A 27,951-nucleotide genomic window follows, 5' to 3' on the forward strand; every position below is an offset into this window, starting at 1 on the left:
CTTCAATGGCCACACCCAGAGGGTCTCCGAGCCATACAGAGATTCCTGGGGTTTGCGAATTATTATCGACAGTTCATTCCTCATTTCTCCACTGTCGTGTCTCCCATCGTGGCACTCACTAAGAAGGGTGCCAATCCACGTGCATGGTCTCCTACAGCTGAAGAGACCTTCTCCAACGTGAAGTCTGCGTTTGCCTCAGCTCCAGTCCTCTCTAGGCCTGATACGAACAAGCCTTTTCATCTTGAGGTGGATGCATCCTCCGTTGGAGCAGGAGCGGTGCTCTCCCAGAGAGGGCCTAAGGGCCGAACTTCCACATGCGGCTTCTTTTCCAAGACACATAATCTCTCCAGACCAGCTTATTCTTGCAGTTCCAGTGGATCTTCGGCAGCTACCTCCCGGCAAGAGGTATGTCAGACCTGCTCTCTGGAGGAGGATTTTATCTTGGGAACATTCTTCTTGTGTGGCTGGGCACCCTGGGGTGCAACGCACTGTGGCCTTCATCTCCCGCTACTACTGGTGGCCAGACCTGGTAAAAGATGTTCGGGAGTTTGTGGGATCCTGCTCCTCCTGTGCCCGCAACAAAGCCTCCAGTCTCAAACCAGCTGGACTGTTACTGCCGTTACCGATACCCAGTCGCCCGTGGTCCCACGTGGCTATGGACTTTGTCACCGATCTGCCCGTTTCCTCGGGCAGTACTGTTATCTGGGAGGTGACCAACCGGTTTTCAAAGATGTCCCATTTTGTTCCCCTTCCAGGTCTTCTGTCTTCTCCACAGCTTGCCAGTTTATTCTTCAGACACATTATCCAGCTGCATGGTCTTCCGCTACACATCGTGTCCGATCGAGGAGTCCAGTTTGTATCAAAATTGTGGCGTTCTTTATGTCACCAACTGCAGGTCAACCTTGACTTTTCCTCTGCCTACCACCCGCAGTCTAATGGTCAAGTGGAGAGGGTGAACCAGACTTTGGGCTGTTACCTCCGGCACTTTGTCTCAGCTCGTCAGGACAACTGGGCTGACCTGCTACCTTGGGCTGAGTTCTCCTACAATTCCCTGGACTCGGATTAGGTCTCAGCTGTGTTAATTTGTATTATGCTATCAGGAGTGGCTGGCTCCATTTAGAACTGAATTTGTAATTCAGTATTCAATATGCTAGGTATTGTAGCTTATCTCTGGCTCTGTTCTGAAAGAATATCTATACTTGCCTAATAGTTTGTTTCTTTGACTGTGGTGAGAGATTCTGAGAAATTTGTCTTTTCTCTTGTATTCACTCAACACTTTCCTGTCTGTTCCCCTTTGTCTGTGTTATTTAATAGTGAGTGTTTTGTGGACCTGTCTTGATTGTTAACCGTTATTTCTGTCCTCCCTAGTGCCCTCCTTCCTGAGAAAGAAGACAGTTTTCCCTTCCGTGACAGTTCTTGCTGCTCTCTTTATAGGATTTCTTGCTTCCTTGTCAACCATCACAATGAGCAGGAATGGAAATAAGGGGGGGGGGGGTCGCTGAGTGAGGTGGGGGATTACAAGAGAGGGATAACTATTTGAGGAGTAACTAATCACTGTATGGTGGAGGCACAATGTGTGGCTGTGGTGCACATTACTGGGTGCTGCATGAAGATATTACTGGAGGCTGTGGAGGACATTACTGGAGATGCTTGAAAATAGCTCCATTGACGAGCTGAAACGTCGCACCTGTCACAATGGGTGAATAAAACACCTTGACTATACTGGAGTGCTGCCTCACTTTCTATTTCTACTGGAGATGTGGGAATATTACTAGGGGCTGTGGGGATATTACTGATAGCTGTGAAGTACATTACTAGGGGGCTCTGTGAGAACATAACTGGGGAATGTGGTGCATATTACTGGGGGCTGTGGGGACATTACTGGGGATATGGTGCACATTAGTTTGGGCTGTATTAAGACAGTATTGGGTGCTGTGGAGGGCATTGCTGACGTGTGTGAGGACATTACTGGGGGCTGTGATGCACATTGCTGGGGCGTGTGGGGTTATTACTTGGGACAAAACTGGGGGATGTGGCGACATTACTAGTAGCTGTTGGGGACATTGTTGGTGCTGTGTGAGGACTTTACTGGGGGCTGTGGTGACATTTGTTAGGGCATGTTTATACGGGGCACTCGCACTGTTTTTACAAATGCAAAGCTAGCTTCCAGTGAAACACATGATATTGGAACCAGCACCTGCTGTTTTGTATTGTTTAAATGCAGGGAAAACACCATGCCTGAACGCATACTTACAATATTTTGGGGAGAGTGTTAGGGGAAGCAGCAGGATAACACTGTCCGGGCATCAGGGTATAGCAACAATGAAGAACATAAAGTGTCTGTGTGGTGAAATCCACAGGCTGGTCACGTGGCTGAAAAGGATACGTGGTGATGCTGGACCTGATGGAGAAGATTGAGAACAACTACAGTCCGAGGAAATGTCACCTGTAGTAACAAGTAGGGATTTCTCCTTTGTCCTCTGCAGCTGCATGCTAGTAAAGGTTTTAATGGCACAACCAAAGGTGAAGGGGTTATGTACAGGAGCAGGCATTACTGATAGTGTGATACATATGCATTGGGGCCCGTGCCACGGATCTTTTACCATCCTAGCAATGCCCCTGGCTGGGCATATGGAAAAAACAGGGTGGGAATCTAACCTAAGCATCATTATTTTGAAAGTGCTGAAATTTCAATTAAACTTTAGTGACTTTTTAGATTTTTTTGTATCATTTTATAAAAAATATATTATTCTTATGTTGCTTTCCATTCTTTTATTATTTCTTCATTTGTCATTGAAAGATCTATTATGAAGACCTAGTAATACAGGAAGACATAACAGAGTTGCGCAAGTAGCTTAAATTATAAATATGTGTATGTTTTAAATGATATTGTATCTTCAGATATATTTGTAACCAGAAAATGCAATATGGAAACAATTGTTAATATATTTGATGCTGCAAACATGGCCATCAATCATTTAGGTTGGTATATCTCTATGAAGACATTCAATTAAAAAAAAAAATACCAGCAGTATTTTCATAAATTGATGATTTTGTACATTATATTGGACACTTATGCTTGCTATATTATGTTGGATACCAAGTCTTTGGATAAAAATAGAATTCTGATTTCAGAATGTGGTGAAAAGAATATTAACTATACATAGCAAATGAATACTCCTCAGCACCTGTTTTTCTGCACACAGAAGAACACAAGGCATATACTGATTATTTAATTTTGACATGATTTATCACCTTGTATTCTGCAAACTTGATAGAGTAAATTAATCTTTGATTGCAGGAGCCACTGGAGGTTGTCATTAGTTATATAATTTGATAAGGTTCTATGCGTTTTATTTTCTTGTCAGAGAGATATGAGAGCCCAGAAGCAAGTGCTAAAATCTACTCATTCTAGTATCAATATCCTGTATAATGGCACAGCATACAGCACAATTTTTGACAAGGTTAAATATACAACGATCTACAAAAAATGGGATGCATTGGAAAGGTAGTGAACAGTCAGCTATTCGAGTTTCGAGAATAGAGGTTCATATGGATTTGAGAAACCCAGACAATGGCAAAATTATAAAAATTGAGTCAGAGCATGTTAAAAATGGCTGGTCATGTGGAGTGTTCCCTAGTTAATACAAACCAAAAGTGGTTGAGCGTGTTAATCCATTGAAAATTTTATTTTATTTGCAATATGTATGTACAGTATGTAGAGGGCTTACTGACTGAGCTCCCCCCATGCAACGTGGCTATTTGCTGTATTTTGCAGTGTTAACACATTGATTGCCACAGACGAAGCCCCGAATGACAGTCAAAAGCTGTCGAGCATGGGTGCTGCCATCTTTGATGGGATAGTCATTGGGGAGCCACGATTTGTCACCATGACAACCTCAGGTCTTTATAAGAACCGGGGCTGTATGGTTTCTGAAGATCTGTTACAATGTGCCAGTGGATGAAATCCCTATTTTCTACTGTAGTATTGCAGTATATGGTAGAGTCAATCAGACAATCAAGGCTTAAAAGTACAAAAAAATTAGACAACAAACAGCTCTGTACGCTGAAAAAGCTATAAAATGGCAAAATGAAGAATTTTTTTTGTACAAAAGGATTTAATTTTTAAGTGTATTAAAACACAATCAAATCTATATAAATGTAGTATCTCCATGATTTTACCAACCAAAATGAAGTATATGTGTGATATGGGGCGCACAGTGAAAGCCAAGCCCACAAGAAAATGGCTCAAATTAATTTTTTCACCATTATTTGGATTTTTTTCCCAGTTCACGGCATGGAATATTAAATATCTCCAATACAAATTGCAAATTGTTACACAGAAAAGAAGCCTACCAATAGCTCTTTACTTGGAAAAAAAACAAAACTTATAGATTTTGGAAGGTTGGGAGTGAAAAATGGAAACTTAAAAAATTGGGGTTCACTGTCCTCAGTTATGGTAAAATATAGTGCATACTCTGTCTATATCTGGTTTTTTTTTCAGAAATATATAGAGATTAGCTGGTTGGTCAAAATGTGGGTTCAACGGGTTAGTCTGAATTCTGAGACAAAACTCTGCTTAGGGCTCGGACTTAACTTTGACCCGGACACAGACCTCATTGAATCATTTTAAAGGGGTTTGCCCATGAAAGAAACCCCCCAGTGATGTTTACACATTAAACATAATTTTTACCCCCTTACTTTACAATTTTACTAAGTTTTTTTTTTTTTTTTTCTGTTTTAGCTTCTATCACTCAGTGATGTTCACTGAGTGGGCAGGACCCTGTAAGCAGACGTATTATGATCCCTGTGTGCTGACAATCTAGTTGCGTTATCAGTGTCCAGGTTTCTCTACACATTCAATTAGCTTTTGAACATTCAGTAGTAGACACATAGAAAGAGACATGAGACAGATCAGAGATGAGAAATCCATCGTATGGATATAAAACAAGATAAGATAAGATCTTTATATCGGAGGGGGCGGCATGTAGCCGAGCTGACTTTTTGTGTGTTATAGCAAAGATATAGCAGTGCTGGAGAGTGTCATTGGGGCAGATTTATCAAGGTGTCTGCAGGTCAGAAAATTTCTAGTTGTCCATGGCAACCAATCACAGCACAGCTTTCATTTCACCAGTGCTCATGAATATTTTAAACTGGAGCTGTGATTGGTTGCCATGGGCAATTAGAAATATTCTGACCTGCAGACAGCTTGATAAATCTGCCCCAATGACACTCTCCAGCACTGCTATATCTTTGCTATAACACACACAAAGTCAGCTCTGCTACATGCCTACCCACCCCCCCTCAATATAAAGATCTTATCTTCCCTGTAGCTAGTAGCTTTACTCTCCTCACGCTACTGTTTGCCGGCAGGAAATGTGATTCTGTTTCTGTGTGTGAGCTGGTCTTGGTGATGCAGAGACACTTTTATGTAGAATAAGCCAGATGCCACAGTCGCCGTTTGGGTTAACCACCAGCTGTACCTACCACCAATATAGATTTAGTATCTTAAAGCAAGGTGGGTAAAATATAACTTTTATTCAAAATCATTAAAACTTAATATACCATAATACAAACAAAATGCTATTATCATATGAGCAACCGCATGTGAGGTAACAACCAGTGTTATGTGGGGCCGCTGTTTTAGGGGAAAAAATGGCTAGAAGGTTGGAGGAGTGTTTAAACTAGAGACCTGGGGGGAGGGCAATTACACTTGTGCAGGGCAAATAGACGGTGTACATAGAGAGCTGGGAAGGGTCATAGTCCATGGGGGAGGAAGGGGGGCTGGAATGAGATTGGGGAATAAGGACAAAAGGAATACGGACAGGGAAAACCATATAAAGTGTATGTACACAAATGCCAGAAGCCTCACAAACAAAATGGAGGAACTGGAACTCTTGATGTTGGAACGGAAATATGATATAGTGGGTATCAGCGAGACATGGCTGGACAGTAGCTATGACTGGGCTGTTACTATAGATGGTTATAGTCTTTTTAGAAAGGATCGTATAAATAAAAAAGGGGGAGGGGTTTGTTTATATGTGAATTCTTGCCTCAAGCCCGTCCTGCGAGATGACATCAGTAACGCAAATGTGGAGTCCCTATGGGTGGAGATAAGAGGAGGGAAAAATAAAAATAAAATATTACTAGGGGTTTGTTATAAGGCTCCAAATATAATGGAGGCAGCAGAGGAAATGCTGATAAGTGAAATGGATGCGGCTTCAAAGCATGGTGAAGTACTTATCATGGGGGACTTCAATTACCCAGATATTGACTGGGGGGCAGAAACCTGCAGGTCCTTCAAAGGCAGCAGGTTCTTGTCAACAACAAAAGACAATTACCTGTCGCAACTAGTCCTGGAGCCAACAAGAGGGGGGGCACTGCTGGACCTTATCCTTACCAACAGACCTGATAGGATATCAAAACTACAGGTTGGGGGGAACCTGGGGAATAGTGATCATAATATCATTGATTTTGTATTACGCTTTACTAAGAGCGTTAGTGAAGGGGCAACCAACACTCTAAACTTCAGGAGGGCAAATTTTCAGCAACTAAGGGAAGACCTTAAAGGCATAGACTGGGATAATGCTCTCAAGGACAAAAGCCCCCCCCAAAAATGGGACTTTTTCACATATATTCTGAAAAAGTCCTGTGAGAAACACATACCTTATGGGAAAAAGCATAAAAGGAACAAGAAAAACCCTATGTGGCTAACTAGTCTTGTAAGGAAAGCAATAAGCGAGAAAGATAAAGCGTTTAAGGTGCTAAAACGTGAAGGTAGCGATGAGGCATTACAGGATTATAGAGAGAAAAATAAATCCTGTAAAAAGCAGATAAAGGCCGCAAAAATAGAGACTGAGAGAAATATTGCCAGGGAGAGCAAAAATAATCCCAAATTATTTTTCAAGTATATAAATGATAAGAAACTAAAAACAGAGAGTGTGGGTCCCCTTAGAAATAACATGGGGGTCACGGTGGAAGGAGACGAGGAAAGGGCCAATCTACTGAATGTCGCCTTCTCAACTGTCTTTACCCAGGAAAATCCCCTGGTGGAAGACACAATGAGGAATAATGTTAATTCTTTTTATAATGTCAACAGTTTAACCCAGGAAGAGGTACGGCGCCGCCTCGCAACCACTAAGATAGATAAATCACCGGGGCCAGATGGCATACACCCCCGGGTTCTGCATGAATTATGTACGGTGATAGACAGACCGTTATTTTTAATATTTGAAGATTCACTGAGGACTGGTTATGTTCCACAGGACTGGCGCATAGCAAATGTGGTACCAATATACAAAAAAGGATCAAATAGCGATCCTGGAAACTACAGACCTGTAAGTCTAACTGCTGTGGTGGGGAAAATATTTGAGGGGTTTATTAGAGATGCTATCCTGGAGTATCTCACTGTGCACAACCTTATAACCCAGCGTCAGCATGGGTTTATGAGAGATCGGTCCTGTCAGACTAATCTGATTGGTTTCTACGAGGAGGTAAGTTCAAGACTGGATCTGGGGGACGCTGTGGATGTTGTATATCTGGACTTCTCAAAGGCATTTGACACCGTGCCACATAAAAGGTTGGTATATAAAATGAGACTGCTGGGAATAGGAGAAAATCTGTGTATCTGGGTAAGTAATTGGCTTAGTGATAGAAAACAGAGGGTGGTCATTAATGGCACATTCTCAGATTGGGTTGATGTTACCAGTGGAGTGCCACAGGGGTCAGTATTGGGGCCACTTCTTTTTAATATTTTTATTAATGACCTTGTAGTGGGTTTACACAGTCAAGTTTCAATATTTGCAGATGATACTAAGCTGTGTAAAGTAATAAATACTGAGGTCGATAGTTTAGCATTACAGAGGGATTTGTGGAAACTTGAGGAGTGGGCAGAGAAATGGTTGATGAGGTTTAATGTAGATAAATGTAAAGTTATGCACTTGGGCCATGGAAACAAAAAGTATAATTATGTTCTAAACGGTCAATTACTTAGTAAAACTGAAGCTGAAAAGGACTTGGGCGTATTGGTGGATGGTAAACTTAATTTTAGTGACCAGAGCCAGGCGGCTGCTGCTAAAGCAAATAAAATAATGGGATGTATCAAGAGAGGAATAGATTCTCATGATAAAGACATAGTTCTGCCCTTATACAAATCCCTGGTCAGACCACACATGGAATATTGTGTACAGTTTTGGGCACCAGTGTATAAAAAGGATATAATAGAGCTGGAACGGGTGCAGAGGAGAGCAACCAGGATTATTAGGGGAATGGGGGGATTAGAATACACTGACAGATTACAAAATTTGGGATTATTCAGTTTAGAAAAAAGACGACTGAGGGGAGACCTCATTACAATGTACAAATACCTGAACGGACAGTACAAGGATCTCTCCAAAGATCTTTTTATACCTAGGCCTGTGACCAGGACAAGGGGGCATCCTCTACGCCTAGAGGAGAGGCGATTTTACCATCACCATAGACAAAGGTTCTTTACTGTAAGAGCAGTGAGACTGTGGAACTCTCTGCCGCAGGAGGTTGTTATGGCCGACTCTATGTACATGTTCAAGAGAGGCCTGGATGACTTTCTGGAGAGAAAAAATATCACGGGTTATGGGGATAAAACATTTATTTAATTCTTGAAGGTTGGACTTGATGGACTTGCGTCTCCTTCCAGCCTTATATACTACTACTATGTGATGCTCAACAAATGTCATATCAAATTCATCAGAAGGACAGCAAAACGTAGCATAGTTATATAAAGCTATCCAGTAATAATTGAAAGACTATCTACACATCATAGGACCACCAGATCAGATACACCCACTATATAGTATTCCCAACACTTAGATATTGATATTAGGAGTGGGCACAAGGTGGGCACAATGTCAATGTGGGCACACACACTTAAATAACAGATGGCATGTTCTTACCGTCCGCCAGTCCGTGTGGAAGAAATGGGAAAAGCATAAGGTGATCTTACCATTCCTGGAGATCTCAGGTCATCGGCTCCTGCAGTTCATGCGGAGACCTTGTATAGCCCTCAGCTTTAGATTACCCTTTAGGTGCCCAGACTCCCGTCCTAACAAGGACGGTCCACAGCTATCCCTGCTGGATGCTTTACCCTAGCTAGATAGTCTCCAAAGAACAACAATCCCAACGCGTTTTCTCTGCTGTAGTGCAGATTCATCAGGGGATAAAGATAGAGTTAGACTGATCCTTTTCTGAAAATAATAAAAGATGTATAGCTAATCTCATTAAAACAGAGCAGTGGCTCTATTCCAAGTGCTGCCCGGCATAGTGAGTACCCAAAGCTAGGCTGGCGTTGCAGAGGTAATCTGCGCATGTCCGGCTGTTTATACAGCGTTCGGTGCGCTCAAGCCTCTCGTTTCCGCCTTTGTCACGTGATCCGGTCACATGACCGGTCACCTGATTCAGTGGGGCGGAACCCTGGGATTATGACGCGATGTCGGGAATTGTAAGTAGAAGCCCCGCTACAGCTCGGCCGTCAATAAAACCAGGGCAAAACCAAAACAATAGAATCGCGTATATGAATATTTAATATTCTTTAAGCGACACATAGTTTTGATATGAGAATAAGGGTACATAAAGTGATATTTCTAGCAGTGATGCATCCTCAGTTTAAATAAGTCATTACAGGAGGCGATTCGTCCACACGGACTGGCGGATGGTAAGAACATGCCATCTGTTATTTAAGTGTGTGTGCCCACATTGACATTGTGCCCACCTTGTGCCCACTCCTAATATCAACATCTAAGTGTTGGGAATACTATATAGTGGGTGTATCTGATCTGGTGGCCCTATGATGTGTAGATAGTCTTTCAATTATTACTGGATAGCTTTATATAACTATGCTACGTTTTGCTGTCCTTCTGATAAATTTGATTTGACATTTGTTGAGCATCACATAACACTGGTTGTTACCTCACATGCGGTTGCTCATATGATGATAGCATTTTGTTTGTATTGTGGTATATTAAGTAAGTTTTAATGATTTTGAATAAAAGTTATATTTTACCCACCTTGCTTTAAGATAATGATGCAGAGACACTGCAGTGTGAGACAGGAGAAGCTATTCATGAGAATAATCTGTCCTGCCCGACCCTAAAGTCAGAAAATGTACCGTCAGATCCTGGGGCAACCAAAATTGTACACCATGCTGTACTCAATGCTGTATTTTTGTTAATAACAGTGAATTAGAGAATATGATATTTTGTTATCCTTAGTATATTTAAGAGTCTTCTCTTTGTGGGAATACCCTCTTTAACACCTAAAATGGCTGTAAAATGGAGTTAGTAAGGGCCAGAGGGCTGAAAAATGGTGGAAATAACAGGGCAGTTATCCTGCCCAAAATCGGCTAGGGAAAGTACTTGAGAAAATAACATAACATTAATAAAAGAAATGAAAAATATAATTAAATAAAAATGATGTCACAGAAGTTAAAAGAGCTATGGGTGTTCAGACCCATTTATTTATATTAAGGATTTAAGTGGCAATGGTTAAACTGGACACACTTCCTCTTACTGCTATCAAAGACGCTTTAGGTGTTCAGATCCAGTTAGTCTTTCTCTATGCATTAAAAAAAGCAATCAGAATCCTCAAACCCTTCCTCTCACTGCTGTTAAAGGCCCTTTGAGTGTTCAGACCCAATTCACTGAATACAGAATTGAACAATTTAAAGTTTAAATTCTAAATTCCATTAAACTGGAATTGAAAAGCAATTGAATTAACGTGCTATTAGTACAACTTTTAAAACAAATAGAATTTTTGAATTTGAAGTTCCATTAATGTGGAATTGAAACATTTTTGAATTTGAGGATCTAGTTATCTGGAATTGAAAAACTATTAAATTTGAGGTTCCATTAATCCCGAATGGAAAAAGAATTGAATTTTAAATTCCATTAATCCGGAGTTTCATTTATGCGGAATGGAAACATTTGAATTTGAAGGTCCTTTAATGCAAAATTGAAAAAGAATTTAATTTAAAGTTCAGTAAGACCGGAACTGAATAATTTTGGAATCTAAAGTTCCATTAATCCAGAATTAGAAAATAATTGAATTTCAAATTCTGTTCTGGAATTTAAAAAGAATTGAATTTGAAAGTCCATTAATGGAGAATTGAAAAATAATTGAATTTGTATTTTCCATTAATGCAGAATTTAAATAAAAAATTATTCTTAGTCTGGAATTGAGAAAGAATTGAATATGCAACTCCTTTAATGAGAATTGTAAAAGAAATACATTTGAAGTTCCATTAGTTGGCAATTGAAAATTCATTGAAATTGAAGTTCGATTAGTCCGGAATTGAAAATGAATAGAATTTGAAGTTTTATTAATCTGGATTTGGAAAAGGATTGAATTAAAAATTCTGAATTTGAAATAATTCTGAAATAATTGAATTTGAAAGTCCATTAATGGAAAATGCAAATAAATTAAATTTTAAATTCTTACCATGACAGTTTCTAATTGTTAGTGAAAATACAATATATTGGGGTGCAACTTAGCCTTAGTTGTTGTAAAATACGATGTATACTCTGGCAGTAGTTGTTCATGGAAATACAGTATGTTGTGGTTTACCATCCCACTCAACTAGTGCAGAATACAGTGCAAACTCTATGGGGCAAATTAACTTACCTGGTCCAGTCGCGATCCCTGATTCGGACTGTCCGACGAGGATGAAGTCCGGCGCGATTCATAGAGATCGTGCACCCGAGTTCCTGCATCAGTCGCCTTCTTCTTCCCGGTGCTTGTAAGTGCGTGTCTTGCGACAGAATTCTAAATGTTAAATCTTGCGCATAGTCTGAATCCATCGGATTGTCTGACGGCACTCCAGCCGTTTTCTGTCGATGCGCCAAAATCCGATCACGTGCGACACAATCGCAAAACATAAATCGCCGGGAAACCCAATGAAAATGCAATATATACAGTATATTGTAAAACTCAGCTATTGTAACAGTTCATACTGTTCCTAATAGTTTGTGGAAATACAGTATACTGAGATTCATGCCCTTCCCATTGCAAAATGCATTGCATAGTCTTTTATTATCTAATGATTTGTAGAAATATATATATATATATATTTTTTTTTTTATTGGAATATTCAGGTTCACCTTAAGCCACCATGACATTCCCCAGCAGCGCATAAAGACACCATGATGCTGTGGAATTTTGGGACTTCTGTCTGTCATCCTGACAAAATGCAGGGTAACAGGATCAAAGGTCCTGTGGTTTCTGAAAGCCAAGGATCTCAGCAACATGTCAGGGGAGAAATAAACGACCCAACCACTCAAGTGATTGCTGTGATTGGTCAGCTAGTAATGAACTAGCTAGCACTGAGCTGTTGTTTTGAATAAATTAAGGAGTGTAGTTTCTTAAATGGGGTAATTTATGTGTATTTTCTGTTGTTTAGGTCCATTTAAATCACTTGAGAAATGAAATTGCCCTTAATCAAATTATTTTACTAAATGTAAAAGCCTTATACCATTCTAGAGATTAAAAATCATTTTAAAAAATGTTGTCGATGTAAAGAAGAAATTTGGTGAATGTTATTTATTAAGTAATTAATACGTTTAGAAAAGAGCAAATTTTTCCAACTTTTTGCTATTTTTCAGTTGTTTTCATAAATAAATTCAAAATATATCACTCAACTAACATAAAGTACAATGTGTCATTAAAAAAAAACAATCTCAAAATAAATGATTCCAAAGTTATTACAATTTAAATTGACACGTTTGAAAAATGGGGTTATGTCTATAAGGTCAAGTAGTGTAATTTGTACCATGTTAGCCATGGAGAGAAGAAGAAGAGTGAAGAAATCAGGCAATACCTTTTTGAGGCTAACTGGGTATATTTGATGGTGAGCTTTCAAGAAGACTAGTACTCTACAGGGACATCTTATTTACGAGAGGATGCCAATAAACAAACTAAAAACCTGTGAGGCATGACAAGAGATCATTAGCTCCTATCTGCTTGTGGCCTCCAGGTGAGAGATAGGGGGTCCTGAAGCTGGCATGAATGTTAAGACCACCTTGTAAGATATTGAATCTGCATTGATTTATACTCCCATTATTTCCTCTCCCCAAGTGTCTTGAAATCTCCCATTAAAATAGTAATCTGCAAGTCTTCCATAGCGTGGTCCTCTCTTGAGAAATGTGTAGCTACTGGAAGATCTTTTCTTTCATTTTTTAAATGAGATCGGTTAGAGTTCATGCGCAAATGGAGACTCTGGCATCTGGAAAAATTCAGACGTGCACTTCAGTAGATGTTTTTCCAGCTCTGTCTTGTCTGAACAGATACGGTTGTATCTTATATCCTGGCTGTGTATGATGAATTGTCTGGTATGTTTGGGGTGGAAGGTGTTATTTCTGAGGTAGGCTGTGCTGTCTGTTGGTTTATGGTATATTGTTGTGGTTAAGCGGCTGTCTTTAATTTGTATTGTGGTATCTAGAAAGTGTACCTCCTTATCTGAATAGCTTAATTTCAGATTGATGGTTTGGTGAAAGTTTTTGTAACCCTCATGGAATTTAAGCAGGGCCTCTTCACCTGCAGTCCAGATGATCAGAATGGCATCAATCTTACGGAGGTAGATCATGGGTTTTGTGGTGCATGTAGATAAGTAAGCACATTCCAGTTTAGCCATATAAAGATTAGCATACTGTGGTGCACACTTTGAACCCATTGATGTTCCCATACACTGTAGATACAGATTCTCTCCAAATGAGAAACAGTTGTGGGTGAGCACAAATTGTGAGTTCTGTGACCAATTCTGTTGGTAGGTGGTGCTTCTCCATGTGTGCCCGACATGTCGCTATTCCATCTTTTTGGGGAATATTAGTGTATAGAGATTCTAGGCCTTCCTGAACTGCCATCTTTGTGGATCTTGGGGAGCATATAGAAAGAATCTTTTCAGGAAAGTATCCCCAAGGTTATGGTGGTCTTTCGGAGGAGCAATTGTACAATAAAAGAACAATGCTCCACTACTTTTTTTTTATAGTCAGCAGTAAGTTAGATTGAACGTTTTTCTCACCGCAATTAGGGATGGATAATTTCCTTGTGGTGTTTCATACACTAGTAGTCCCCGTGTAGGTACTCTGTTGTTACCAACAAGGCTATGTTTCATAGCCTGTGTTGGAGCCTATATTCCTAAGGGCAAGTGCATAGTGCAGATCACACAAGTATAGAATAAGAAAATATTTTATGAGTATACTCGCAAAAGGATTTAAAAATGTGCATATATTAAAAGGAAAATGCCAGACACCTCGCCTGACCCAGGTTTCGCCTCTTCAGGCTTCTTCTGGGTCATGATGCTGATGTAACAATGGGCATTTATACATAGTGTAAATTCACAAAAACCATTTATCTTTCATACAAACATATTTGTTTAAGAACATCCCCCCGAAAATCATTTTAAACCCTCTAATCACATAAGCGGTTCTTACTCCATATAATCTTACCCCTTTAGCCTAACATTGTTCAGTTATAACAATCCTAACATTAGTTCAACTAAATCTTTCTTATTTCATAACAAAATTATGCCTAAATATAAATACAATATTTATAAATTATTACTAGAGATGAGCGAACATACTCGTCCGAGCTTGATGCTCGTTCGAGCATTAGCGTACTCGAAACTGCTCGTTGCTCGGATGAATACTTCGCCCGCTCGAGAAAATGGCATCTCCCGCCGTTGTGATTTTTGCCGGCCAGAAACAGAGCCAATCACAAGCCAGGAGACTCTGCACTCCACCCAGCATGACGTGGTACCCTTACACATCGATAGCAGTGGTTGGCTGGCCTGATCAGGTGACCCTGGAATAGACTAGCCCCTGCCCGCGCTGCTCGGATCATTCTCTGTCTGGATGCCGCTGGGGAGAGAGCTGCTGCTGGTCAGGGAAAGCGTTAGGGTGTTCTATTAGAATAGTGTTAGGCAGGAGTGATTCTACAAGAACCCAACAGCCCTTCTTAGGGCTACAATAACGTTTTATTTTACTTTTTTTTTGGTTTGCCTGTGGCTGGGCTTGCTGCCATTAGTAGTGCAGCTAGTACCATATTGTAAGTAATTTGCAGGCAGACTTTCTACCGTTGTGTTTAGCTCTTAGTGACACACATATCCACCTCAAACACCGAAGTGGGACAATTTATTAGGGGTTTGATTTGAATTAGGCACAGTCTGCTGATTTATTATTTTTTACGTTTATTTCTTTTTAGAACTCAAAGTAATCTGGCAAAGCAGTGTGCTTTCAGTGTAGGCTAGAAAATAGCCATAGGAGAACCCCAACGGCTTACTTAGGCCTACAATAGCGTTATATTTAACTTTTTTTTGTTTGCTTGTGGCTGGGCTTGCTGGCATTAGTAGTGCAGCTAGTACCATATTGTGAGGAATTTGTTGGGAGACTTGCGACCGTTGTGTTTAGCTCTTAGTGAAACACATATCCACCTCAAACACCGAAGTGGGACAATTTATTAGGGGTTTGATTTGAATTAGGCACAGTCTGCTGATTTTTTTTTTTTTAAGTTTATTTTTTTTTATAACTCAAAGTATTCTGGCAAAGCAGTGTGCTTTCAGTGTAGGCTAGAAAATAGCCATAGGAGAACCCCAATGGCTTACTTAGGCCTACAATAGCGTTATATTTAACTTTTTTTTTTTTGCTTGTGGCTGGGCTTGCTGGCATTAGTAGTGCAGCTAGTACCATATTGTGAGGAATTTGCTGGGAGACTTGCGACCGTTGTGTTTAGCTCTTAGTGACACACATATCCACCTCAAACACCGAAGTGGGACAATTTATTAGGGGTTTGATTTGAATTAGGCACAGTCTGCTGATTTATTTTTTTTTACGTTTATTTCTTTTTAGAACTCAAAGTAATCTGGCAAAGCAGTGTGCTTTTAGTGTAGGCTAGAAAATAGCCATTGGAGAATCCCAACGGCTTATTTTGGCCTACAATAGCATTAAATTTTACTTTTTTTGTTTGCTTGTGGCTGGGCTTGCTGCCACTAGTAGTGCAGCTAGTACCATATTGTGAGGAATTTGCTGGGAGACTTGCGACCGTTGTGTTTAGCTCTTAGTGACACACATATCCACCTCAAACACCGAAGTGGGACAATTTATTAGGGGTTTGATTTGAATTAGGCACAGTCTGCTGATTTTTTTTTTTTTTTACGTTTATTTCTTTTTATAACTCAAAGTCATCAGGCACAGTTGTGTGCTGTCAGTGTAGGTTAGAAACTAGCCATAGCAATAGGATAGCATCGTTTTGTTTAAAAAATAAAATAAAATAAATAAACACAAAAAAAAAAAATTTAAAGTTTACACTTTAATTTGGAAAATGTTTAACACGAGGGCTAGGGGTAGAGGATGAGGGCGTGGACGTGGGCGTCCAACTACTGCAGGGGTCAGAGGCTGTGGTCCTGGGCGGGGTGAGACACCACCTGCTGATGAGGAAGCAGGGGAACGCCGCAGAGCTACACTCCCTAGGTTCATCATGTCTCAAGTTACTGGGACTCGTGGTAGAGCACTGTTGAGGCCAGAACAGTGCAAAGAGGTGATGTCGTGGATTGCGGACAATGCTTCTAGCCATTTGTCCACCAGTCAGTCTTCCACGCAGTCCACCCATGTCACCAAAAATCAGCACTCCTCCAGCTCCTCCACCTCAGCCTCCTTCCCCCCAGTCTGCCCCCTTCCAGCAAAAATTGGCATTTGAACCGGCATACTCTGAGGAACTGTTTTCTGGACCCTTCCCACAGTCACAAACCACTTGTCCGGTTGCTGCTGAGCTTTTTTCCGATGCCAAGGTTTTCCACCGGTCGCAGTCTGTGGGTGATGATGACATTATTGACGTAGTGGAAGAAGTGTGTAAAGAGGTGTCGGACGATGAGGAGACACGCTTTTCAGACAGTGGTGAAGTTGTTGTCAGGGCAGGAAGTCTGAAGGGGTTGCAGACTGAGGGATCGGAGGATGATTAGGTGACAGACCCAAGCTGGGTTGATAGGCCGGGTGAACACAGTGCTTATGAGATGGAGACGAGTCCTATACCAGATGGAGAGGCAGGGCCAGAGCTGGTGCATCAGCGCCAAATGTTTCCCATAGTCAAGCTCCCGTGGCGAGGGCTAGATTTTCAGAAGTCTGGAGGTTCTTTAAAGAAACACCGGATGACCGACGGACTGTGGTGTGCAACCTATGCCAAACCAGGATCAGCAGGGGTTCCACCACTACTAGCTTAACTACCACCATTATGCGCAGGCATATGAATGCTAAACACCCCACTCAATGGCACCAAGCCCGTTCACCTTCGGCCGGGCACACCACTGCTCCTTCCCCTGTGTCATCTGCTAGTCAGCCCCCTGCCCAGGACCCCGGCCCAAACACCTCCCATGCGAAAAACCCATCTTCGCCTCCACGACCCTCCACAGCATCCACCAGCGTTCAGCTCTCCATACCCCAGACGCTGGAGCGCAAAAGGAAGTATAGTGCAACCCACCCACACGCCCAAGGCCTCAACGTCCACATCTCCAAACTGCTTAGCCTGGAGATGCTGCCCTATAGGCTGGTAGAGACCGAGGCCTTTCGAAACTTCATGGCGGTGGCCGCCCCTTGGTATTCGGTCCCCAGCCGCCACTACTTTTCCCGATGTGCCGTCCCAGCCCTGCACAAGCACGTGCCAGAGAACATCATCCGTGCCCTGACCAACGCCGTTTCTGGTGCTGCCGGGCAGGGCCACTATATATCGCTGACGGCACATTGGGTTAACTTGGTGGAGGCTGGAACCGAGTCTGACCCTGGGGCTGGTCATATACTGCCGACGCCGAGGATTGCGGGGCCTACCTCGGTCCAGGTCTCAAAGGCCTACTATGCATCCTCCCACCCCTCCTCCACCTCCTCCTCCGAATTACCATCCGTGGGCATGGCGCCATCAGTCGGTAGCTCTAGGCACAGCAGCAGTGCCATCGCTAAGCGACAGCAGGCGGTGCTCAAACTGCTGAGCCTAGGCGATAAAAGGCGCACCGCCCAAGAGCTATTACAGGGCATCACGGCGCAGACTGATCTGTGGCTGGCACCGCTGAACCTGAAGCCAGGCATGGTTGTGTGTGACAACGGCCGTAACCTGGGGGCGGCTCTGCAACTCGGCAGACTGACACATGTGCCATGCCTGGCCCATGTGTTAAATCTCATAGTTCAGCGTTTCCTCAAGACATACCCCAAAATGTCTGATTTGCTCACGAAGGTGCGCCGCATCTGTGTGCATTTCAGGAAGTCCAGCACAGATGCTACCACTCTCAGGGCAGCGCAGCGCCGCCTCCAACTGCCCGCTCACCGACTGTTGTGCGACGTGCCCACGAGGTGGAATTCAACATTAACCATGTTATCCAGAGTTTACCAGCAGCGCAGAGCGATTGTAGACTGCCAGATGTCAACTTCCACCAGAACTGGTAGTCAGGTCAGTCAGTTTCCTCAAGTCTACAATGAGGAGTGGACGTGGATGTCTGATATCTGTCAGGTGCTGAGTAACTTTGAGGAGTCAACACAGATGGTCAGTGGCGATGCCGCCATCATCAGCCTCACCATCCCGCTGCTTGGCCTGTTGAAAAACTCTCTGGTCAGCATGAAGTCGGAAGCTTTGCGCTCGTCACAAGAGACGGGGAAAAAAGATTCCCTTGTTGATAGCCAAAGCACCCTTAGGTCTGTTTCTCCACGCATATCGGAGGAGGTGGAGGAGGATGAGGAGGAAGAGGAGGAGAATGTTGGCGAGACAGAAGAGGGGACCATTGTTCAGTCCTTCACTGTTCAGCTTGTATGGGCAGAAGAGGAGGAGTTGGAGGAGGAGGAAATGGACAGTCAGGCCAGTGAGGGGAGTAAATTCTTGCGCGTTGGCACTCTGGCGTATATGGCAGATTTCATGCTAGGCTGCCTATCCCGTGACCCTCGCGTTCAAAGAATTTATTCCAGCACCGATTACTGGGTATTCACTATCCTGGACCCACGGTACAACCAAAATCTTTACATTCTCATCCCTGGAGAGGAAAGGAGTGTGAGAATGCATGAATACCAGCAGGCCCTGGTGCACAAGCTGAAACAGTATTTCCCTTCTGACAGCGCTAGCGGCAGAGGGCGTACTTCTGCGGGACAGGTAGCGAGGGAGAGTAGGCGAGCAGGCAGCTTGTCCAGCACTGGCAGCGGTACGCTTTACAAGGCCTTTGCCAGTTTTATGTCACCCCAGCAAGACACTGTCACCTGTCCCCAGTCTCGGCAGGGCTGATCTTTACAGAAAGATGGTGAGGGAGTACGTAGCTGACCATACCATCGTCCTAATTGATCACACAGCTCCCTACAACTACTGGGTTTCAAAGCTGGACATGTGGCACGAACTGGCGCTGTACGCCTTGGAGGTTCTTGCCTGCCCTGCCGCTAGCGTGTTATCCGAGCGGGTTTTCAGTGCAGCTGGTGGCATCATCACCGATAAGCGTACACGCCTGTCGACTGACAGCGCTGACAGGCTGACGCTTATCAAGATGAATAAAGCCTGGATTTCTCCGGATTTTCATTCTCCACCAGGTGAAAGAAGCTCAACCTGAATAATGTATGCACTCCTCCTCCTCATTGTCCTCCTTCTCCTCCTCTTTGTACACTAAAGCAGAGGAAACTGGCTATTTTTTGCCAGGGCCAACTGGCTCTAGCTATAGTACTCTATGTATTTAATTTTTCTGGAGGGTCACCTACCCGGTCCTCTGTTTTAAACAATTTATGGGAGTGCCACATACAGGCACTCAATCTATTTAATTTTTCTGGAGGACCACCTACCTGCTCCTCTGGTTTGACTGCCACATACAGGCACTATCCAAATTAAATTGTCTCCATAGCAGCCTCCACACGTCGTTTTTTTAGCTGCCTCCACACGTTGTCTCCATTGCTACCTCCACACGTCATCGCCATAGCTGCCTCTAAAAGTCATCCATATAGCTGCCTCCATACATGGTCTCCTTATCAAACGAACTGTGTCAGGCAGAATTTTGGGTTGTTTTCATGGCTTCCACATCAAACTTGTTAACTTTGTTGCCACCCTGCTGTGTAATCCACAAAATATACTGGCAAACTTTTATCATTTACCGATATTATTTCAGCGCTTCTTGCGCATCTGTTTACATTCCCCTCACCCGCCATAACCCAAACTTATAAGAACACTACTACACTTGATCTTATACAAAAGGTTCTTAGAAGTGCTGTTTGGGGAGTAGCCTAGAGACAGGGGCTTGGATTGGCAAAAGCTCGCCTGGCAGCGGAGCGCCAGCTCCATCCCAAGATCCAACTAACATAGTTTTAACTGCAGCACCTTTAATCTACTACTAGTTCACTGCCTCCATACATGGTCCCCTTATCAAACAAGCTCTGTCAGGCAGAACTCGACCCATCTGTCGCCGCCATGCTGGAGACCTGAAGTTGCAATCATAGCAGCGCAATATGAATGCCCCATACTGTCGCTCTTAATCATGGAAGTCATCTCCATGGCTGCCTCCACATGTCATCTCCTTATCAAAAGAGCTGTGTCAGGCTCATTTTTCGGGTGTTTAACCAGATACGTTATGGAACTTGGTCACTATGTCGCCACCATGCTGTGTTATCGACTAAATATACTGTCAACCTTTTGTTCACATAGGAAATCATTTCAGCGCTTCTTGCTTACCTCCTTTGGTTCCTCTCTGCCTGTCAGGACTTGAACCGGCGGACTCTGCTGTCCCAGGTTGCAGCTCTACCAACTGAGCTAAGCAACAAGCTGGACAGCTCCAGTGCTGATCCTTGGCCTAGTTTGTGACTTTCCAGTTCCTAGTTCCTGTTTCCCTGGCCTTGCTCCACCCCTTCCTAGATTGGACTTCCTATTTAAACCCAGCCTTGCCTATACATCCTTGCAAGATTATTGTGCTTCCAGCCTGTAGTCTAGCTTGTCTCCTACTCTCCTGCGATTGACTCCTCTATTGTGCAACGACCACTGGCTTCCACCTGACTACGATACCTGCTTGCTCCCTCAATACTGACGCTGATCTCCTGTGCTGCGACCTCCGGCTTCCTCCTGACTACGATACCTGCCTGCTCCTCTGTACTGCTAAGCATCTCCTGTGTTCCGACCTCTGGCCTTACTGACTACGATTCCTGCCTGCAATAACTCAAGTAAGTCACAACACTTAGACTCCAAAACCAGACCCAGATCGTTACACTGCCACCCATTGGTTTGAAGCCTGAGTCCATTTAGGGTATGTCGCCATGACACTCTCTAGCCTGCCGCTGCAGCCGTTGCCTCTGCATGCCGTCCCCTATAGTGTCAGGGTCAATTATTGCATGTTTTAGATGCTATCTAGCCTCATTCGGTCACTCTGTCATGGCCATGCTGTTGCCCATAATTTTGGCATAATGGTACGATTAAGCAGCCTCAGAGGCATCCATGCATGCTGCCCCTGCTGTTTCCTGTCCATTTCCGTGGTGATTCCATCGTTTTCTGAGGTTCCCAGGTGTTTGGCCAAGCTTCCCTATGCAGAGCCTTGGTCCCCTTGAAAAATGCTCTCCCCTTGACTTCAATGGGGCTCGTTATTCGAGACGAGCACTCGAGCATCGGGGAAAAGTTTGTCTCGAATAACGAGTACCCGAGCATTTTAGTGCTCGCTCATCTCTAATTATTACCTTTTTTTTTTTTTTTTTTTTTTTTTCCAGTCAATCCACATATCGCAACTAGACACACCTCCGCTATTGCTAAATTCTCATTCAGGTCCGCTTTTATCTCCACCAATCATAGTTACTCTGGGAATTTTAAATTCCCCTACGTTCCAAAGCGCACACCACAAATCGTTATATATGCAGACCAGATTAAATATTATCGACAATACACCCAATGTTCATCCCAAAAAGCTTTTTATTTCAAAATCTTTATTTAACCCTGATGGATGTAGTGCTTTTAATTGATAAATCCAAAAGCTTTCCCTAATTTAATTTCTTACCTATATCCTCACCCCTCAAGTCTACTGGTGTTGGTATGTCTCATGTGCCGTTTTTGAATCGTGCTGACAAACTATTGATATGGATGGATCCTATGTACCCTCATGCAGCCCCTTATTCAGAACCTGTTTATGGTATTTCTCTCAGGTTCACTTTAGGAGAATTGAACTGAATAAATAAGGTTTCATAAAGAGTATAAATATTGATTGGTATAGATGACCAGAAGGAAATTTGATCGGTTACTAAGGTTCTTAATTACAGAACTTCTGATTAGTATCAAGGAATAATAACCATAAAAGGTAGCTTGTGCTAGCTCGTACCTGGCACGTAATGGGAAAATCAATAAGGGACTTTTCACATATCAAGATGACTTCATCATTATTGCTTTGTAAGGCTACATTCACACTACAGTATGGGGGACGTATATACGGCCGACGTATATGCGGCCGATATACGTCCCCCATACACTTCTAAAGGCTCATGGCCCTGTACGGGAGCAGTACGGTGCAGCACACGTGCGGCACTGTACCGCTCCGTAGCACGGGAAAAGATAGGACACGTCCTATCTTTTCCTGTGATACGGCGCCGTGCGCTGTATCTTTCTATGGAGAGGGGCGGGGGTGAGCAGCGCTCATCCCCTGCTCCTCTCCGCAGCGCCGATGTATGCCCGCCGTACTACGGTACGGCGGGCATACATCGTGTGAATGTAGCCTAAACACGTAAGCCATATGTTGTTGCTAATTATTAAATACAGCTAAGCGGAAACTGACCAATTGTTATTATCTACCATTTATCATTATTATCTAATGGTTCAATGAAGCTGTCCAATGATTGTAAGATAGCTTAGCATGAAAATGCCCTTCTTTTGGGTATACAAGACGATGCTATGCACCAATAAAGTTAGAGTTTTATTCTGAGCACTATTCTGTGTTCTTGTGTGAAATTCTCTGCGAGCTTGTGATCATCTTGAATATGGCTCCTCTCCAATATACTGATTGGTCCCCCTTGAGGACAAACACCCATATCTAACAAATGGCGCCCAACGTGGGGCAGTTTTAAACAGATTGACTTCAGTACTGCAGACCCGGCAACACAACAGGCTCTTTGGCAGCAGACACACAGACAACCTGGGGGATGGTAAGAACCTTATTCTTACACAAACTTCTCTGTGTCTCCTTTATCTCAAAGTCTGCCGCCGGATTTACGGTACGTAAACATTTATTGGCAAAGAACCGTAGAATATCCCTGAGATAATTATGAGGGTATATTGGAGAAGGTTTATGATTGTGCTGCTATTATATGTTGTTCGTTTATGTTGTATGACTGATATGACTCCACCTCGAAGGAGACTTCCTGCCAGAAAGACTAACCTCTTCCCGTGACACTGGCTTGTCTGGTTCACAGGCGAACAGACACCCCTGCTGGCTGGCCTAAGTTGCAAATGATTGTCACTTCTTGGAGACTGTTAGGCCCCTTCCACACTAGCGTTGCGTTTCACGTCAGGGTGCAATGCGTGAAAAACTGACGTTTTTGGCTGCGTTTTTGTTCCATTTTTCCTTGGAGTAATTAGCATTTTTGCGTTTTCGGCGCATTTTTCACGCGCGAGTCAATGGGAGACTCAAGCATTTTTCAAAGGGACCATGGTTTGGGATTAAAATGTGTTATTTAATTGAAAAATAATGTCTTCTGATAAGTTGCAAACATCTGCGATCTATTCTTCACTGTTCCCCGTGTATATTATCTCCCGACAAGTTAGCAGATGTGAAGAATAGAATAAAAACAGTGAACACAGGATCATTTAAGAGAAAAACACAGTGCAGAACACAGTGCAGAATAGATTACAGATGTTCGGCACATCTGCTTACTTGTCGGGAGTTACGCGCGGAACGGTGCGCCCAAAATAGCATGTGAAGAACAATATATATGTGTGTGAAGAACAAATTGCAGATGTTTAAATCTGCAATTGATGATTTGTGTCCCCCTTGAAATAGTTAATAAAATCTCATGAATAAGCTTTAGACTCCCAAAATAAATTATTTATACATTGTATCTCATCCCATAAAAAATAAGCCCTCATATGATCGCATTACCAAAAAAAATAAAAATTTATAGGTCGTACAATGTGACTAGAGATGAGCGAGCACTAAAATGCTCGGGTACTCGTTATTCGAGACGAACTTTTCCCGATGCTCGAGTGCTCGTTTCGAGTAACGAGCCCCATTGAAGTCAATGGGAGACTCGAGCATTTTTCAAGGGGACCAAGGCTCTGCACAGGGAAGCTTGGCCAAACACCTGGGAACCTCAGAAAACGATGGAAACACCACGGAAATGGACAGGAAACAGCAGGGGCAGCATGCATGGATGCCTCTGAGGCTGATTAAATGCACCATTATGCCAAAATTATGGGCAACAGCATGGCCATGACAGAGTGACAGAATGAAGCTAGATAGCATCTAAAACATCCAATAATTGACCCTGACACTATAGGGGACAGCATGCAGAGGCAGCGGCAGCAGCGGAAGGCTAGAGAGTGGCATGGCGACATACCCTAAATGGACTCAGGCTTCAAACCAATGGGTAGCAGAGAGGAACCAAAGGAGGTGAGCAAGAAGTGCTCAAATAATATCGGTACATGATAAAAGTTTGCCAGTATATTTTGTGGATTACACAGCAGGGTGGCGACAAAGTTAACATGGAAGCCATGAAAACAATCCAAAATTCTGCCTGACACAGCTCGTTTGATAAGGGGACCATGTATGGAGGCAGTGAACTAGTAGTAGATTAAAGGTGCTGCAGTTAAAACTATGTTAGTTGGATCTTGGCATGGAGCTGGCGCTCCGCTGCCAGGCGAGCTTTCGCCAATCCAAGCCCCTGTCTCTAGGCTACTCCCCAAACAGCACTTCTAAGAACCTTTCGGATAAGATCAAGTGTAGTAGCGTTCTTATAAGTTTAGGATATGGCGGCTGAGGGGAATGTAAACATCTGCGCAAGAAGTGCTGAAATAATATCCGTAAATGAAAAAAGTTTGCCAGTATATTTTGTGGCTTACACAGCAGGGTGGCGACAAAGTTAACAAGTTTGATGTGGAATGCCCTGCAATAGCTCTTGGGCGGTGTGCCTTTTATCACCTAGGCTCAGCAGTTTGAGCACCGCCTGCTGTCGCTTAGCGACGGCACTGCTGCTGTGCCTAGAGCTACCGACTGATGGCGCCATGCCCACGGATGGTAATTCGGAGGAGGTGGAGGAGGGGTGGGAGGAGGAGGAGGCATAGTAGGCCTGAAACACCTGGACCGAGGTAGGCCCCGCAATCCTCTACGTCGGCAGTATATGACCAGCCCCAGGGTCAGACTCGGTCCCAGCCTGCACCAAGTTAAGTGTAGTAGCGTTCTTATAAGTTTGGGATATGGCGGGTGAGGGGAATGTAAACAGATGCGCAAGAAGCGCTGAAATAATATCCGTAAATGGTAAAAGTTTGCCAGTATATTTTGTGGATTACACAGCAGGGTGGCGACAAAGTTAACATGGAAGCCATGAAAACAACCCAAAATTCTGCCTGACAAACCTCGTTTGATAAAGGGACGATGTATGGAGGCAGCTATATGGACGACTTTTGGAGGTAGCAATGGAGACAACGTGTGGAGGCTGCTATGGAGACAATTCAATTTGGATAGTGCCTGTATGTGGCAGTCCAAAAAATTGTTTAAAACAGAGGACCGGGTCGGTGGCCCTCCAGAAAAATTAAATGCATAAAGTACTATAGCTAGAGCCAGTGGGCCCTGTCAAAAAATAGCCAGTTTCCTCTGCTTTACTGTACAAAGAGCAGGAGAAGGAGGAAAATGAGGAGGAGGAGTGGATAAATTATTCAGGTTGAGCTTCCTTCACCTGCTGGAGATTGGAAATTAGGAGAAATCCAGGCTTTATTCATCTTGATAAGCGTCAGTCGACAGGCGTGTACGCTTATCGGTGATGATGCCACCAGCTGCACTGAAAACCCGCTCGGACAAGACGCTAGCGGCAGGGCAGGCAAGAACCTCCAAGGCGTACAGCGCCAGTTCGTGCCACATGTCCAGCTTTGAAACCCAGTAGTTGTAGGGAGCTGTGTGATCATTTAGGACGATGGTATGGTCAGCTACGTACTCCCTCACCATCTTTCTGTAAAGATCAGCCCTACTCTGCCGAGACTGGGGACAGGTGACAGTGTCTTGCTGGGGTGACATAAAGCTGGCAAAAGCCTTGTAAAGCGTACCCTTGCCAGTGCTGGACAAGCTGCCTGCTCGCCTACTCTCCCTCGCTACTTGTCCCGCAGAACTACGCACTCTGCCGCTAGCGCTGTCAGAAGGGAAATACTGTTTCAGCTTGTGCACCAGGGCCTGCTGGTATTCATGCATTCTCACACTCCTTTCCTCTCCAGGGATGAGAGTGGAAAGATTTTGCTTGTACCGTGGGTCCAGGAGAGTGAACACCCAGTAATCGGTGCTGGAATAAATTCTTTGAACGCGAGGGTCACGGGATAGGCAGCCTAGCATGAAATCTGCCATATGCGCCAGAGTACCAACGCGTAAAAATTCGCTCCCCTCACTGGCCTGACTGTCCATTTCCTCCTCCTCCAACTCCTCCAATTCCTCTTCTTCTGCCCATACACGCTCAACAGTGAAGGACTCAACAATGGTCCCCTCTTGTGTCTCGCCAACATTCTCCTCCTCATCCTCCTCCACCTCCACCTCCTCCGATATGCGCTGAGAAACAGACCTAAGGGTGCTTTGGCTATCAACAAGGGAATCTTCTTCCCCCGTCTCTTGTGAGGAGCGCAAAGCTTCCGACTTCATGCTGACCAGAGAGTTTTTCAACAGGCCAAGCAGCGGGATGGTGAGGCTGATGATGGCGGCATCGCCACTGACCATCTGTGTTGACTCCTCAAAGTTACTCAGCACCTGACAGATATCAGACATCCACGTCCACTCCTCATTGTAGACTTGAGGAAGCTGACTGACCTGACTACCAGTTCTGGTGGAAGTTGACATCTGGCAGTCTACAATCGCTCGGCGCTGCTGGTAAACTCTGGATAACATGGTCAGTGTTGAATTCCACCTCGTGGGCACGTCGCACAACAGTCGGTGAGCGGGCAGTTGGAGGCGGCGCTGCGCTGCCCTGAGAGTGGCAGCATCTGTGCTGGACTTCCTGAAATGCGCACAGATGCGGCGCACCTTCGTGAGCAAATCAGACAGATTGGGGTATGTCTTGAGGAAACGCTGAACTATCAGATTTAACACATGGGCCAGGCATGGCACATGTGTCAGTCTGCCGAGTTGCAGAGCCGCCACCAGGTTACGGCCGTTGTCACACACAACCATGCCTGGCTTCAGGTTCAGCGGTGCCAGCCACAGATCAGTCTGCGCCGTGATGCCCTGTAATAGTTCTTGGGCGGTGTGCCTTTTATCGCCTAGGCTCAGCAGTTTGAGCACCGCCTGCTGTCGCTTAGGGACGGCACTGCTGCTGTGCCTAGAGCTACCGACTGATGGCGCCATGCCCACGGATGGTCGTTCGGAGGAGGAGGTGGAGGAGGGGTGGGAGGAGGAGGAGGCATAGTAGGCCTCAAACACCTGGACCGAGGTAGGCCCCGCAATCCTCGGCGTCGGCAGTATATGACCAGCCGCAGGGTCACACTCGGTCCCAGCCTCCACCAAGTTAACCCAATGTGCCGTCAGAGATATATAGTGGCCCTGCCCGCCAGCACTCGTCCACGTGTCCGTGGTCAGGTGGACCTTGTCAGAAACGGCGTTGGTCAGGGCACGGATTATGTTGTCTGACACGTGCTGGTGCAGGGCTGGGACGGCACATCGGGAAAAGTAGTGGCGGCTGGGGACCGAATACCGAGGGGCGGCCGCCGCCATGAGGCTGCGAAAGGCCTCGGTCTCTACTAGCCTATAGGGCAGCATCTCCAGGCTTAGCAATCTGGAGA

The 27,951-nt window shown here is 44.1% G+C and overlaps 1 long non-coding RNA gene across 1 annotated transcript in view; it reads left to right on the forward strand.

Annotated features, from left to right (window-relative positions):
* The first annotated feature begins 2,277 nt into the window (after nucleotides 1-2,277).
* Nucleotides 2,278-27,951, forward strand: part of LOC140128947 (uncharacterized) — a 442,943-nt gene continuing 417,269 nt past the window's right edge. The window contains exon 1 of the long non-coding RNA XR_011855204.1: nucleotides 2,278-2,458. This is a non-coding gene — a long non-coding RNA (uncharacterized lncRNA). The remainder of the gene's footprint in view (nucleotides 2,459-27,951) is intronic.

This window comes from Engystomops pustulosus, chromosome 4 (genome assembly GCF_040894005.1).
Source record: "Engystomops pustulosus chromosome 4, aEngPut4.maternal, whole genome shotgun sequence".
Taxonomy (NCBI): Eukaryota; Metazoa; Chordata; class Amphibia; order Anura; family Leptodactylidae; genus Engystomops; species Engystomops pustulosus.